The sequence below is a fragment of the Coregonus clupeaformis genome, unplaced genomic scaffold (assembly GCF_020615455.1).
Source record: "Coregonus clupeaformis isolate EN_2021a unplaced genomic scaffold, ASM2061545v1 scaf2386, whole genome shotgun sequence".
In the NCBI taxonomy this organism is placed as follows: Eukaryota; Metazoa; Chordata; class Actinopteri; order Salmoniformes; family Salmonidae; genus Coregonus; species Coregonus clupeaformis.
Genome location: NW_025535840.1, coordinates 21,677 through 37,500, shown reverse-complemented (window position 1 = coordinate 37,500; position 15,824 = coordinate 21,677). Strand labels below are relative to the sequence as shown.

Genomic DNA, 15,824 nt, shown 5'->3' with positions numbered 1-15,824 from the left:
GTATGGCCGTAAGCAAGGGAATAACTCTTGGTACACTATATAAAGACATGAACAAAATTGATCAGTGATTCGTATTTCCATGCAAATTAATGATCCGACTAAAAACAAAGGCTGAATATACTGCCTATATTTTGAGGGAAACGCACTGTCTATTTTTTTATTTGATCAGGTTAGGACAGCACATACAAACTGCATTTAGTCCAATAAAAATACAGGATATTATTAGGGTAATAAATAAAATGCAGTTGCTCCATGACACAAGAGTACTCTCAAGTGGAACAAAAAGCTTACAGCACCTGGTATTCCCAGGCAGTCTCCCATCCAAGTTCTAACCAGGCCCGATCCTGCTTAGCTTCCTAGATCAGACGAGATCGGGCATATTCAGGATGGTATGGCCATAAGCACAGGAAAAACTCTTGGTACACTATATAAAGACATGAACAAAATTGATCAGTGATTCGTATTTCCATGCAAATTAATGAACCGACTAAAAACAAAGGCTGAATGTACTGCCTATATTTTGAGGGAAACGCACTGTCTATTATTTAATTTGAATCAGGGCAGGGCAGGGCAGCACATACAAACTGCATTTAGACCAATAAAAATACATGATATTATTAGGTGCTAAATAAAAGGCAGTTGCTCCATGACACATATATTTTGAAAAGCACTGTCTATTATTTTTCAGCGGCAGCACATACAAACTGCATTTAGTCCATTAAAAATACATGATATTATTAGGGTGATAAATAAAGGGCAGATGCACCATGACACAAGCGTACTCTCTAGTGGAACAAATAGCTTACAGCACCTTGTATTCCCAGGCAATCTCCCATCCAAGTAATTACCAGGCCCGATCCTGCTTAGCTTCCGAGATCGGAGGAGATCAAGCATATTCAGGCTGGTATGGCTGTTAGCGAGGGAACAACTCTTGGTACACTATATAAAGACATGAACAAAATGTATCAGTGATTCGTATTTCCGTGCAACTTAATGAACCGACTAAAAACAAAGGCTGAATGTACTGCCTATATTTTGAGGGAAACGCACTGTGTATTATTTAAATTGATCAGGGCAGGGCAGGGCAGCACACACAAACTGCATTTAGTCCAATAAAAATACATGATATTATTAGGGTGATAAATAAAAGGCAGTTGCTCCATGACACAAGAGTGCTCTCTAGTGGAACAAGAAGCTTACAGCAACTGGTATTCCCAGGCGGTCTCCCCATCCAAGTACTATCCAGGCCTGACTCTATTTAGCATCTGAGATCGGGCATATTCAGGCTGGTATGGCCGTAAGCTTGAGAACAAATCTTGGTACACTATATATAGACATGAACAAAATGTATCAGTGATTAGTATTTCAATGCAACTTAATGAACCGACTAAAAACAAAGGCTGAATGTACTGTCTATATTTTGAGGGAAACGCACTGTCTATTATTTAATTTGATCAGGGCAGGGCAGGGCAGGGCAGCACTTACAAACTGCATTTAGTCCAATAAAAATACATGATATTATTAGGGTGATAAATAAAAGGCAGTTGCTCCATGACACAAGAACACTCTCTAGTGGAACAAAAAGCTTACAGCAACTGAAAATCCCAGGCGGTCTCCCATCCAAGTACTAACCAGGCCCGATCCTGCTTAGCTTCCGAGATCTGACTAGATCAGGCGTATTTTTTTTTTTTTTTAAATAACCCATCATAGCTTTACAGCTTATTTTTTTTTACATATCATAGCTTCATATTTCACATCACATCAGCTTATTTTTTTACATATCATAGCTTCATATTTCACATCACATCTTCACATCTCATAGCTTCACAGCTTATTTTTACATATCATAGCTTCATATTTCACATCACATCTTCACAGCTTATTTTTACATATCATAGCTTCATATTACATCTTTACATCTCAGCATATAACACAGATTATCAGTCCACGTCATAGCTTCTTACATGCTTTTACAGCAACTGGTATTCCAAGGTGGTCCCCCATCCAAGTACTAACCAGCCCTAAACCTGCTTAGCTTCCGAGATCTGACGAGATCGGGCGTATTCAGGCTGGTATGGCCGTAAGCACAGGAATATCTCTTGGTACACTATATAAAGAAATGAACAACATGTATCAGTGATTCGTATTTCCATGCAACTTAATGAACCGAAAAAAAACAAAGGCTGAATGTACTGTCTATATTTTGAGGGAAACGCACTGTCTATTATTTAATTTGATCAGGGCAGGGCAGCACATACAAAATGCATTTAGTCCAATAAAAATACATGATATTATTAGGGTGATAAATAAATGGCAGTAGCTCCATGACACAAGAGCACTCTCTAGTGGAACAAAAAGCTTACAGCAACTGAAAATCCCAGGCGGTCTCCCATCCAAGTACTAACCAGGCCCGATCCTGCTTAGCTTCCGAGCTCTGACTAGATCAGGCGTATTTTTTTTTTATTTTTTTTTATTTTTTTTTAGAATTAACCCATCATAGCTTTTTTACAGCTTATATATTTTTTTACATATCATAGCTTCATATTTCACATCACATAGCTTCACAGCTTATTTTTACATATCATAGCTTCATATTTCACATCTCATAGCTTCACAGCTTATTTTTACATATCATAGCTTCATATTTCACATCACATCTTCACATCTCATAGCTTCACAGCTTATTTTTTCCATATCATAGCTTCATATTTCACATCTTCACATCTCAGCCTATAACGCAGATTATCAGTCCACGTCATAGCTTCTTACATGCTTTTACAGCAACTGGTATTCCAAGGTGGTCCCCCATCCAAGTACTAACCAGCCCTAAACCTGCTTAGCTTCCGAGATCAGACGAGATCAGGTATATTCAGGAGGGTATGGCCGTAAGCGCAGGAACAACTCTTGGTACACTATATAAAGACATGAACACAATGTATCAGTGATTCGTATTTCCATGCAACTTAATGAACCGACTAAAAACAAAGGCTGAATGTACTGTCCATATTTTTAGGGAAATGCACTGTCTATTATTTAATTTGATCAGGGCAGGGCAGGGCAGCACATACAAACTGCATTTAGTCCAATAAAAATACATGATATTATTAGGGTGATAAATAAAAGGCAGTTGCTCCATGACACAAGAGCACTCTCTAGTGGAACAAAAAGCTTACAGCACCTGGTATTCCCAGGCAGTCTTCCATCCAAGTACTAACCAGGCCCAATCCTGCTTAGCTTCTGAGATCAGGCATATTTTTATTTTATTTTTATTTTTTAATTTATTTTTTATTATCAAAAAATTCAATTTTTTACAATATTTACAGTACAATATTACAAAGAACAATACAGAAGACACTAGCCTAACATAGGCAGGTGAACAATTCACCCCCTATCAAATCAAAGAACCCAAAGAAATAAAAATACAAAAAAAACTAGTATACAAAAAAAACCAGACATGACTAAGACATAACAAATTCCACCCACAAAATAGGCAGATTAAAAGCAACCCCCTATCAAATTAAAAATAAACAAAGAAAATATTCAAAATAATTCTTTCAAAAATTAGAAGTGATTCCTCCACCATCCACCTTTGCAATCAACCCACTCCCCTCAACAAAATGTTCATCAAAATCTTCCATCCCATAATTAAACAACATATCCATGTGTTTACTAAACAGTGATATAAAAATACCCCACACCTTCACCCTCTTCCTGTCAAAAAAACCATAATTTTTTTATTTGTCGTAGACCTGCACTCCTAAATACTTTATTATACAAAACTTGTTCTTTGTTCTTGATTTTCTCATTCAGAAATATAGGTTGATTCATAATCAGGTCAATATGACCACATTCATAATATACATTAGGCAACAACTCTGCCCATGCATTTAGCACCTCTTTATAAAAATCTGGTACCTTTTCAAACATTTTCCTTTTAAGCCCCATCAATAAACCATTATCTCCACATCCACCACTCTCCTCGAAGTAGACCTTAAAGAAGTGTTTCCAGCCATAATCTTCACTGTCATACAAATATTTCTTTACTGTTTTTATCCTAATAGCTTTTCTTTTGACATCTAAATCTACAAGTTTTAAACCTCCATCCACATAGTCAGCTATCAATGTTTTCTGAGATATTCTAACACCTTTACCATCCCATATAAAATTAGACACCACCTTATTTAATTCATTTAGCACCCACTCAGGCATGTCCAGGACTCCCAAAACATACACAAATTTAGATAATACCAAAGCATTTGCAACAATTACTTTACCTTTTAACCTTAATTTTCTATTTTTCCAGAAATTTAACGTTAGCTTGACTTTATTAAGGATCCCAGTCCAAGTTATATCTTTTGCCTCTTTCTCCTTTACACCAATGTTTACTCCCAGCACTTTAATAAAATCCCTTGCTATCTTGAATGGAATCTCACACTTATTTGCATCGATATCCCCAACAAACATTATTTCAGTCTTCTCTATATTAACTTTAGCGCCCGATGCCTTACCATATATATCTATGATTCTCATAATGCTTCCAATGCTTCCTATATCTTTCACAGTGCAAGTAGTGTCATCAGCGTACTGATGTACAACACTGATACCACCACCTGGGATTCCGACACCCCTTACCTCTTTATTACTATTTATTAAAGTAGCTAACGGTTCTGTAGAAATACTGTACAACAGAGCTGACAAAGGACAGCCCTGCCTTACTGACCTCTCTACAGGAAAAGTATCTGTTACCACTCCGTTACATTTGACACAACTTTTAGCCCCGCTGTACAACAGGTTGATCCAAGCTACAAACTTTGGCCCAAAACCAAACCTCTCCATAGTCTGTAATAGGAAGCTATGCTCCACTCTATCAAAGGCTTTGTTAAAATCCAAACTTAATACTATACCGCCTTCATTTTTCATTTGATTAACAACATCTCTAATTGTACAATATACATCTGCAACATCTCTTCCAGGTATACCGTAGGCTTGTGTTGATGCAATAATACTCCCAATCACCTTTTTCATCCTATTCGCTAACACTTTAGTCAATATCTTATAATCGGAATTTAGAAGACTAATAGGCCTATAATTTTCTAACTTGAATCTACTGCCCCTATTCTTGAATAAAATCGTTAACATACCAGTTGACATAGACTCAGGGATTTCCTTATTCTCTTCCATATAATGAAACACCTTCCCTAAAATGGGCGCCAAAATATCTACAAAGACTTTATAGAACTCATTTGTTAAACCATCCAAACCCGGACTTTTATTGCCTTGAGTGTTAACAATTGCTTCCTTGATTTCCATAATCGAAATCTCTTCATCACACATCATTCTATCTACCTGAGATACTTTGGCACTAATTGTATCCAGCACTTTTTCAACACATACTTTATCTACATCATTCTTTTTGTAAAGATTTCTGTAAAAGGATTCAACTGTATCTAAGATCTCAACAAAATCGTTTACCTTTACACCTTTTTCATTTTCCAACTCTACAATGTAACTCTTAGTTTGTTTTCTTTTTTCAAGCCCCAAAAAAAAGGATGTACATTTCTCTCCCTCCAAAGCGTACTGTGCCCTACTCCTAACAATAGCACCCAAACATTTCTTTTTTTCATAACGACCCAGCTCTGCATGGATTTTCAAATAATTCACAACATCATAGTCTGGATCAGTATCAGCCTTTTCAAGTTCATGCAACATCCTATTTCTAAGCATTGTTTCTTTCTGCTTATCTAACCGGTTGTGATTTCTAGCATACCTAATACTCCTGTTTTTTACTTTTCCTTTCACTTCCTCCCACCATAAACACACATTCTCTTTTAACAGTACATTAGACATTTCATCATTAATACATTCAACAATTTCATTTCTATATCCTTCCTCCTTTAACAGACTGACATTTAAACACCAGACACCTCCCCCTCTCCTCTCCACACCAAAACCCATTTGAAATGACATTACTGCGTGATCACTATATGCTGTAAAGTTATATGACATCTTCTTAACATGCTGCACCAATTCTTGTTTTGCTAGACATAAATCAATTCTGCTTTATTTTAATTCCTTTAGCACCACCTGCCTTCTAGAAAACACTCTTCTGTTTGGATTTTCAGCCCTCCATATATCTACTAGATTCTCCTCATTCATAAGTTTCCATAATGCATTTCTAGAAGAGTCATATCTGAATCTAGCACAACTAGAGGCATCCATTCTACTACACCTCACATTAAAGTCTCCTATCAATATACAGTTTTCTGAGCACAGTGTTTTTAAGTTGTGAAACATTTCTCTCCTTTCAGATTCAATGTTTGAAGCATAAACATTGATTAAACGAAAAACTACATTTTGCACTTCAAATTCAATTGCAATAAGTCTGCCATCATTGTCAGCATATATTTGTTTTACATTTTGAACCACATCGTTTTTTATCAAAATAGCCACACCACATGTTTTATCACTTCCATGACTACAAAAAATTAAATCAGACCATTTACTCTTAATCTCCTGTATTTTGGAATCTGTCCAATTGGTCTCTTGAAAACACAACATGTCTGCCTTAACAGACACTAAAACCTGCTCAAATTTGCTCATGTTTCTCAAACTGTTACCATTTAGGGATGCGACTGTAATCATTAGTAATGTGTGCAGAGGTATAATCAGAGCAAAACAAGTCCTTTCAAAACCTACTTTTTCTTTTTTCCAAATCCCATCATCTCCCTAGTTTTCGACAATGACCTCTTATTTTTTGCAAACAACTGATGATCCTCACTATCTATTTCATCCTCCGTCTCCTGATTTGGAGTGGCAGGGAAGCCTTTTGAAAAGTGCGCTTTAACAGTGCCAGTGACTTCAGTGGACCCAGCTCGCTCTTTGGTGTCATTTTACACACGCTTGAAACTGGCTCAGGCACCTGAGAAGCACCTTGCACCATCTCTACCTGTGTATGTATTTCACCCATCATGTGCTGCTGTTCCACCTTGTCAGCAGCAGAGACCAAAACTGCGTCTCGTGTTTTGCCAGAAGACATTACAGGCTCTTCAGGCATATCTGCCACTGTCTCTGAAGTCACACTCCCCATGTCACTCACTTTTTCTCCCTCCATAGACACACTCCCCTCATCTTCCTCCGAAGTGAGGTCCATTGTTTGCAAAAGTAAGTGATCCTTTCCCTTCTTACAGCTACATCTAACTTTCGGTCTGTCACACATTTCACACACATTACCTATGTTCAAACATTCTCTGGCATAATGCCCTTGTTCACTACATTTATGGCAAGTGAATTCTGGACATTCCTTAAGTATGTGCCCGGCTGAATACATAGTCTACATACCTTCACTTGATTGTCATGGATTACACGAAAATATTCAAATGGAGGCTGGTATGGCCGTAAGCGAGGAACAACTCTTGGTACACTATATAAAGTCAATGTGTCACTCACTCTGAAAGGGACACAGAAACGTATCCACTTTGTGACACAAACTGAAGAAGCTCAACCCTTGCTTACATTTCCAATATATATATATATATATATATATATATATATATATATATATATATATATATATATATATATATTTGAGTCTTGTTGGGGGGAAGAGGGCATATCCTATGTTGATTTATGACAAGTTCATTGACTAGGGCCCTATAAAATAGGCGTTGCGGACCGAATCACGGAATCCAGACATTAAACCGAAATTCAACAATATTCAAACATTTATTGAACTTAGTAAGAAATCAACTAAATCTATTCAACTTGTTAGAAAACGCATTCATTTGCCCAAGTCAATCATAAGACATGAACAAAATGCATCAGTGATTCGTATTTCCATTAACTTTCTGAAACGGCACAGGAATGCCCCTGTCTGTGTGCATGTGTGCGGTGCGCGGTATATCTACACTTTGTGTTGCCGTTAGCGATGATGTTAATGATAACCTTCTTCTGGTAGGGAAGGAATGGCTTTCCCCAAAACCTCGCAAGTAAATGTTAACTACAAAGTAGCCTATGCCATCTGGCAGAATTATACCGTGATCATTTGCATCACTCCAGTGGCCATTTGTTCTACAGCAACACCGCTTAACCAAACAAAGGTCTCTTCCTGGTGCACGCTTGCATTTAAGGGTAACTACACCCCCAAAATCTAAATGTCTTACATTTTTCCCAGACCTCACAAATGGTCACCTGATAGGGTTTAAACATTGTTGTGGACATAGAACATCCAATTGTGCTGTTTTGCTATTAAAAAGGTGTACTTTTGAGAGCGAAAACCTGCCAAAACAGGGACAAACGGTCAACGGGAAATCTAAACGGAGAAAAGGGAACTTGGGAATTAACGGAATCAGGCAAAACATTGAAGGGATTTTATAGTGCCCTAATGGACTACAGACATTGACTGTCTCCTAGACTAAAAACAAAGGCTGCATGTACTGCCTATAGTTTGAGGGAAACGCACTGTCCATTATTTGATTTGATCAGGGCAGGGCAGCACACACAAACTGCATTTAGTCCAATAACAATCCATGATATTATTAGGGTGATAAATAAAAGGCAGTTGCTCCATGACACAAGAGCACGCTCTACTGGGACAAAAAGCTTACAGCACCTGGTATTCCCAGGCAGTCTCCCATCCAAGTACTAACCAGGCCCGACCCTGCTTAGCTTCCGAGATCGGACAAGATCAGGCGTATTTTTTTTTTTTTTTTTTTTAAAGAATTAACCCATCAGAGCTTTTTTACAGCTTATATTTTTTTTACATATCATAGCTTCATATTTCACATCACATCTTCACATCTCATAGCTTCACAGCTTATTTTTTTACATATCATAGCTTCATATTTCACATCTCATAGCTTCACAGCTTATTTTTTACATATCATAGCTTCATATTTCACATCACATCTTCACATCTCATAGCTTCACAGCTTATTTTTACATATCATAGCTTCATATTTCACATCACATCTTCACATCTCATAGCTTCACAGCTTATTTTTTTCCATATCATAGCTTCATATTTCACATCTTCACATCTCAGCCTATAACGCAGATTATCAGTCCACGTCATAGCTTCTTACATGCTTTTACAGCAACTGGTATTCCAAGGCAGTCTCCCATCCAAGTACTAACCAGGCCCGACCCTGCTTAGCTTCCGAGATGGGACGAGATCGGGCGTATTTATTTTTTATTTTTTTATTTTTATTATCAAAAAATTCAATTTTTTACAATATTTACAGTACAATATTACAAAGAACAATACAGAAGACACTAGCCTAACATAGGCAGGTGAACAATTCACCCCCTATCAAATCAAAGAACCCAAAGAAATAAAAATACAAAAAAACTCAGACATGACTAAGACATAACAAATTCCACCCACAAAATAGGCAGATAAAAGCCACCCCCTATCAAATAAAAATAAACAAAGAAAATATTCAAAATAATTCTTTCAAAAATTATAAGTGATTCCTCCACCATCCACCTTTGCAATCAACCCACACCCCTCAACAAAATGTTCCTCAAAATCTTCCATCCCATAATTACACCATCCTTATTCACTAATCAACATAAAACACATAATCTAATATAGACATTAGACATACTCCATTTCAGAAGTTAACCCTAACTCCCCCTCCTCCCTCCTCCATAGACACTAAAGTACTCCCCTTTATAAATATACTTTCAAATTTCTCTTGTTTTGCATTATACATTAATTCCACCTGCTTTCTTAAACCTGCTTTAAAGATTACCCAGACATTCACCTTTTTCCCTTCAAAATGTTTCATATTCCTTCTACAGTAAATTGCATACCTCACAAAACTCAAAACAATATTCAACAGGTACACATTCACCCCCCAAACATTTCCCCATTACTCCAAATAATATTAACCTATCCCATACAAAACTTTCTAAAAACTCTTTTCTCCAGTGCCTCCACAACAAAATTTTTACTTCCTTAAAAAACTGTCAGACTTGGACATTCAACAAATAAATGCAACAAAGACTCTGGCTTCATCATACACACATCACATTCCCGCCGTACATCGCGGTTTATCTGATGTAAAATAATATTTGTGTATATACGATTATGCCGTATCATAAAATCCATGTTCTCACAATTTCGTTTATTCCCAAACAAAACCAAATTCTCCCACATCAAAGAAACATCCAAATCAATAAACATTTTTCTCCACATCCTCTCAGCCGCAGGCCTCACACACACAGACTTCAACATACACTTGTACAATCTTTTCTGTGTTACTTTTGATAAAACTTGTTTCCCCGATCCTTTACCCACATAGAGACTTGGCAGCACATACAAGTCCTCATATTCCCCCTCCCCATTTATCACTTTTATCCACTCACCCAGAATGCATAATTTAATTCTTTCGTATATCTGCAATACAAATTTTCTCTCCACTGTATCATCAACCTCCCACACAGTATCCAGAATTGCCTGCCCCCTTAAAAACCCCGGTATAACCTCATAAAGAAAATCTTTTACCAATATTAACCCAGCCTTCATGAACATTTTGTTGTACAGCACCTTCCCACCAATCTCTATTTTCGCATTCAAAAACACAGGCTGATTAAATATGTTGTCCTTATTTGTACATGTGTACTCAATCTTAGGAAGAAATTCCCCCCATGCCAAGAACACCTCTTTATAGAACTCAGGCAAACCCTCCAACATATCCTTCTTCCATGACATCAATAATCCACTTTCTTCACAACCCCCCACTTCTGTACAAAAAATGTTTAAAAAACCTTTTCCATCCATAATCTACCTCCCCCATATAAGTATTTTTGCACAGTTTTTATTCTCATTGCTTTTCTCTTCACATCCAGATCCACCAATTTCAACCCCCCATCCTTTAAATCCGAGATAAGAGTTGCCCTTGCAATCCTAGTCCCCTTCCCCTCCCATAGGAAATCTGTAACCAAACCATTGAATTCTTTTAACACCCATTGTGGCATATCCAACGAACCTAGAACATAGATACATTTGGATGCCACCAAAGAATTAATCACCACCACCTTCCCCCTCAAGAACAGTTTTCTTGCCTTCCAATAGGATAGAGTATGTTTTATTTTATTCAAAACCCCCAGTCCATGTCTCATCTCTTGTCCCTTCTTTATCCACCCCCAAAACCACCCCTAAAGTCTTTATATAACCTTCAGCCTTTTTGAAAGGGAATCCACAGTCCACTTTTTTCATCTATCCCCACATACATTATTTCAGATTTTTCAACATTAAGTTTTGCCCCTGATGCCTTGCCATATACCTCAAAACACTCCATTACATTCTTCACACTTTCAACATCTATCACAGTACATGTAGTATCATCCGCATATTGCTGTATAACACTCTCCCCCCATCCGGTATCCGTATACCTCGAATTAATTTGTTTGCTTTAATCATTGCTGCAAGCGGCTCCACCGATAAACTATAAAGAGCAGCTGATAACGGACATCCCCTGCCTAACAGATCTCTCCAGAGGAAAAGAATCTGTTAAAATCCCATTACATTTTACTCTGCTCCTTGCATATCCATTCAATAATCTAATCCAACCTATCATTCTTTCACCAAACCCAAATTTCCCAAGTGTACGCAGTAAAAAGGAATGATCAACTCTATCAAAAGCCTTATTTAGATCCAAACTCATCACAAACCCCCCCTTCCTCCCCCATATGCTTTATCACATCCCTTATTGTTCCCACTGTGTCAGAAATATCCCTCCCTGGTACACTATATCCTTGTGTCTCTGCTATTACTCCTCCCATAACTTTTTTAACTCTATTAGCTAAGACCTTGGCTAAGATCTTATAATCACAATTTAAAAGTGTCAACGGTCGATAATTATCCAAATTTACACGACTCCCTTTTATTTTTATACAGTATGGTTAAAACTCCTGTGGCCAGCGAATCTGGCACCACTTGAGTCTTTTCAATATATTCATACAGTTTTCTTAAAATTGGAGCCAACAAATCTGCAAAAGATTTATAAAATTCCGCAGTTAGGCCATCAGACCCCCGGACTCCTATTGCAATTAGCATCTAATATGGCTTCCTTAATGTCAGTTAGACTCATATCTTCATCACACATGTTTTTTTCCCCTTCTGTTAACTTAGTATCCACGTGTTCAAGCACCTTATCCATACAGGAATCATTAACCTCTTCTTTTTTAAATAAGCATTCATAATATCTCTCGACCGTATCCAGAATCCCCACCAAATCATTAACCTTTTCCCCTTTATCATTAATTAACTCCGTAATATAAATCTTCTCTTGTCTTCTTTTTTCTAAATTCAAGAAAAATGAAGTACACCTTTCCCCCTCTATCGCATATTGCACTCTACTCCTTACAATCGCCGCATTACATTTCTTCTTCTCATATTCATCAAGTGCATCCTTAGCCAGTAAATAATCCTCCACCCCATGACCTTCATCCTTTTCTATACACTCAAGTTCATGTTTAACCTTCTTACGTACAGTGGGGGAAAAAAGTATTTAGTCAGCCACCAATTGTGCAAGTTCTCCCACTTAAAAAGATGAGAGAGGCCTGTAATTTTCATCATAGGTACACGTCAACTATGACAGACAAAATGAGAAAAGAAATTCCAGAAAATCACATTGTAGGATTTGTAATGAATTTATTTGCATATTATGGTGGAAAATAAGTATTTGGTCAATAACAAAAGTTTCTCAATACTTTGTTATATACCATTTGTTGGCAATGACACAGGTCAAACGTTTTCTGTAAGTCTTCACAAGGTTTTCACACACTGTTGCTGGTATTTTGGCCCATTCCTCCATGCAGATCTCCTCTAGAGCAGTGATGTTTTGGGGCTGTCGCTGGGCAACACGGATTTTCAACTCCCTCCAAAGATTTTCTATGGGGTTGAGATCTGGAGACTGGCTAGGCCACTCCAGGACCTTGAAATGCTTCTTACGAAGCCACTCCTTCGTTGCCCGGGCGGTGTGTTTGGGATCATTGTCATGCTGAAAGACCCAGCCACGTTTCATCTTCAATGCCCTTGCTGATGGAAGGAGGTTTTCACTCAAAATCTCACGATACATGGCCCCATTCATTATTTCCTTTACACGGATCAGTCGTCCTGGTCCCTTTGCAGAAAAACAGCCCCAAAGCATGATGTTTCCACCCCCATGCTTCACAGTAGGTATGGTGTTCTTTGGATGCAACTCAGCATTCTTTGTCCTCCAAACACGACGAGTTGAGTTTTTACCAAAAAGTTATATTTTGGTTTCATCTGACCATATGACATTCTCCCAATCCTCTTCTGGATCATCCAAATGCACTCTAGCAAACTTCAGACGGGCCTGGACATGTACTGGCTTAAGCAGGGGGACACAGCAGGATTTGAGTCCCCTGGCGGCGTAGTGTGTTACTGATGGTAGGCTTTGTTACTTTGGTCCCAGCTCTCTGCAGGTCATTCACTAGGTCCCCCCGTGTGGTTCTGGGATTTTTTGCTCACCGTTCTTGTGATCATTTTGACCCCACGGGGTGAGATCTTGCGTGGAGCCCCAGATCGAGGGAGATTATCAGTGGTGTTGTATGTCTTCCATTTCCTAATATTTGCTCCCACAGTTGATTTCTTCAAACCAAGCTGCTTACCTATTGCAGATTCAGTCTTCCCAGCCTGGTGCAGGTCTACAATTTTGTTTCTGGTGTCCTTTGACAGCTCTTTGGTCTTGGCCATAGTGGAGTTTGGAGTGTGACTGTTTGAGGTTGTGGACAGGTGTCTTTTATACTGATAACAAGTTCAAACAGGTGCCATTAATACAGGTAACGAGGGGAGGACAGAGGAGCCTCTTAAAGAAGAAGTTACAGGTCTGTGAGAGCCAGAAATCTTTCTTGTTTGTAGGTGAACAAATACTTATTTTCCACCATAATTTGCAAATAAATTCATTAAAAATCCTACAATGTGATTTTCTGGATTTTACTTTCTCAATTTGTCTGTCATAGTTGATGTGTACCTATGATGAAAATTACAGGCATCTCTCATCTTTTTAAGTGGGAGAACTTGCACAATTGGTGGCTGACTAAATACTTTTTTTCCCCACTGTAGTTCCCTCTCCTTCTTTTTCAAAAAATAATTCCTCTTAACAGCATATTTTATAGTCAATTCCTTACATTTGGTTTTCAGCTCCTCCCACCACAACCCCATATTCACCTCCATTAACTGTTGTCTTTTGGCCTCCCCAATACATTCTGATATCATCTCAATATAATTTTTCCTCCTCTAGCAAGCTATTATTTAAACACCACAGCCCACCAGATTTAGTATGTGTCCTTACTCCACAAGAAAATACCACCGCCGCATGATCACTAAAAGCTGTAAAAACATACTTAATTTCTTTCATAAAATTCCTTAAACCCTCATTTACTAAAACCAGATCTATTCGCGTCTGTTTCAACTCCCCCTAAAACCACCTGCCTTCTAGAAATTCCTCTCTTGTTCGGATTCTCCTCCCTCCATATATCAATCAAACTGTTTTCAAACATAATCTTCCTTAAGACCCCCTAGATACGTCATTTCTAAAAATAGCTCCCCTTTTCATATCTAATCTATTCATTTTTACATTAAAATCCCCTACTAAAATACAGTTACCCTTGCACCATTTCCCTACTTCTAAAAATAAATTATTTCGCTCTATCTCATTATTCGGCGCATAAATATTTATAATCCTAAAAACCCTATTCATATATTCAAAATCCAAAATTAAAATCCTCCCATTATTATCATTATATATCTTCTTCACATTTTCTACTACATCCTTCCTTAGTAAAATTGCAACCCCACTTGAATTTCCCCTGCCATTGTTAACATAAATAAAATCCCTCCATATTTTTGAACTCCTAAAACACATGCATTATCCCAGTGCGTCTCTTGAATACATAAAATATCTGAATTCTTCATTTGTACTATTCTATTAAATTTTCCCATAGTTCTCAAACCATTTGCATTTATTGACATTATATTTACCATTCTAATAAATAATAAAATAGTAAAATATAATTTCATTATCCTCTACCTGTTATCCAGTTTCTTTCCTCTTCCCCCCTTTCCCTCTCCCTCTTCCCCCCGCTTTCCTCTTCCTGTATCCTTCCCTCGTTCTTTCACTCTTTTCTCCATCATCCGTGTCCGATATCTCCTCCAAGTCCATGTTATCCAGCCAACTCAACTTCTTGTCACCCTCATCCGTTGTGCTCCCCATGTTCATCTCCGTCTCTGGTATTGTCATCGTTGTGCTCCCCGTGTTCATCTCCGTCTCATGTATAGCCGTCGTTGTCGTTTCTGTTATTGTTCTCAAACTCGAACCCCTCTCCATTTCTTCACCCCCGAGGTACTTGTTAGTGCTGTGCTATCCCCCAAAACCTGTGAGTCCCCCGTGCTTCCCCCAGTCCACTCCCCCTCCTCCTGAAAACTCCCTCTTCTTATTTCTGAGTCCATACTACTCCCAATTTCATTCATCTTCTGGTCCTTCTCCCTTCTTCCTTCCCTCCGTCTCTCCACTCTCCACCACGTCCTCTCCTCCATCTTCTTCTCCTTCTTGCGACAATACACCTGCTTCCTCGAATAGTGCTTGACTCCCCTCTTCAGCCATAACCTCTCCACAGTTGCACTCCGCCAATCTCTTTCTGCATCCACCACAGAAATTCCTTTCCTTCTCTCCGACACATTCTCTCGCATAGTGTCCTTGCTTGCCACATTTGAAACACTTAAATTCAGGGCAGTCTTTAACTATGTGCCCGGGTTGAATACACAACCGACACACTCTGACCTGTTTGTCATG

The 15,824-nt window shown here is 38.2% G+C and overlaps 1 non-coding gene and 4 pseudogenes across 1 annotated transcript in view; all 5 read right to left on the bottom strand.

Moving 5' to 3' along the window:
• The window catches only part of LOC121561005, a 119-nt gene extending 105 nt beyond the window's left edge, over positions 1-14 (bottom strand). Inside the window, exon 1 of the ribosomal RNA XR_005999083.1 lies at positions 1-14. This exon is cut by the window's left edge and continues 105 nt beyond it. This is a non-coding gene — a ribosomal RNA (5S ribosomal RNA).
• A 270-nt stretch (positions 15-284) lies between these two features.
• LOC121561012 lies at positions 285-403 on the bottom strand (annotated as a pseudogene).
• Positions 404-799: 396 nt separating this feature from the next.
• LOC121561038 lies at positions 800-918 on the bottom strand (annotated as a pseudogene).
• A 1,049-nt stretch (positions 919-1,967) lies between these two features.
• LOC121561007 lies at positions 1,968-2,086 on the bottom strand (annotated as a pseudogene).
• Positions 2,087-2,772: 686 nt separating this feature from the next.
• LOC121561023 lies at positions 2,773-2,891 on the bottom strand (annotated as a pseudogene).
• Positions 2,892-15,824: the final 12,933 nt, after the last annotated feature.